This window comes from Arachis ipaensis, chromosome B06 (assembly GCF_000816755.2).
Source record: "Arachis ipaensis cultivar K30076 chromosome B06, Araip1.1, whole genome shotgun sequence".
NCBI lineage: Eukaryota > Viridiplantae > Streptophyta > Magnoliopsida > Fabales > Fabaceae > Arachis > Arachis ipaensis.
The window spans coordinates 8,273,375-8,274,746 of record NC_029790.2 but is presented as its reverse complement, the minus strand read 5'-3'; the positions used below and the strand labels follow the sequence as shown (position 1 = coordinate 8,274,746).

The 1,372-nt window shown below is 31.3% G+C and overlaps 1 pseudogene; it reads left to right on the top strand.

The window, feature by feature from the left end:
- LOC107646359 overlaps positions 1–1,081 on the top strand; it is a 3,384-nt pseudogene extending 2,303 nt beyond the window's left edge.

Below are 1,372 nucleotides of genomic sequence, written 5' to 3'. Positions count from 1 at the left end.
AAATTAAATTATATATAAATATATAACGATAGATTTTAATAACTGATATGTATGAATAGTATTTTTTTTATAATTAAATTGTACATTCGGTTAAATCCTACTACATACGTACTCTGATATATATACCTTGCTTCTGCTTCACTTTCGTCTTTCTATTCTAGCTTTGTCTATTCTTAAAGGAGAGTTGACAAATTGATTCAAATGGAAGGATGAATGTAGGTCCTTTGCTTGGACCTTGTTTTGGTTACGTGGCCAATTCTTTGAGTGAGTTTATTATTATATTGTTGTGTCGAAGAGTTGTGATTTCTTCAAAAGTTGTTTTTGGTTCTTCATTAAATATTTTTTAAATAAAAGCGCTGCTTAATTTTTAGAAAACACCGCATTTTTTACTTTTTATGGAGGATATTAGTATTGGTTGTTAAAGAAACAGTTTAAGAATTAAACCTTTCTTATACCATAATGCTATATGAGTAATTCTATATCTATATATATAATAAGAAAAGTTCAGGTATTAATATATTATCTGCCAACTTATTGCCAATAATGATTAATTATTATATTTTAAACACATATATAAAGAAATACATCCAAAAAATATATCTATAAAGACATTTCTATTAAACACAGCTATAAAAAAGACATTTTTATTAGACACATCCACAATACATTCACAAAGACACTTCCATTAAACACACTTATAAATAAGAGTTGGCAGATGTTGGCAGAAATGTTGTTGGTAACTTAGCGGGATTGTATATAATAATATGCAAATTTAATGCATCGGATGTATGAGGAAGCAAGCCAGGTTGCTCATGATGCAGTTGGAAGTATAAGAACAGTAGCATCTTTCTGTGCTGAAGAAACAGTTATGAAGCTATACAGAAAGAAATATGAAGGTCTAATGGAAAAAGGAAAAAGAAAAGGCTTGATCAGTGGAATAGGATTTGGGGTTTCATTTTTCTTTCTCCACTGTGTCTATGCAACCTGTTTCTATGCTGGAGCTAGATTTGTGAAGGATGGCAAGACATCATTCTCAGATGTTTTAAGGGTACTTAGTATTAACTCTTTTAGCACCACTTAATCTGATTAAACATATCAGAGTGACATTGTTAATCATTAGAAGCCTCCTTCTCTAAATACTATGTTTGACCCTCCATTCACCCTTATTTCAAACTCTATTTCATGTTAGTATCAACATGATGAAAATGCATTTTAATCAAATATTGCAACTGGATGAAGCCACTGGCCACAGTGCATTGGATGCAGAGTCAGAGAGAGTTGTGGCACATGGTCTATCCACAATTAAAAATGCAGATGTCATTGTTGTGGAAAAGGAAAGGCATGAGACTCTGAGTAAGGCGGACGTATTTTA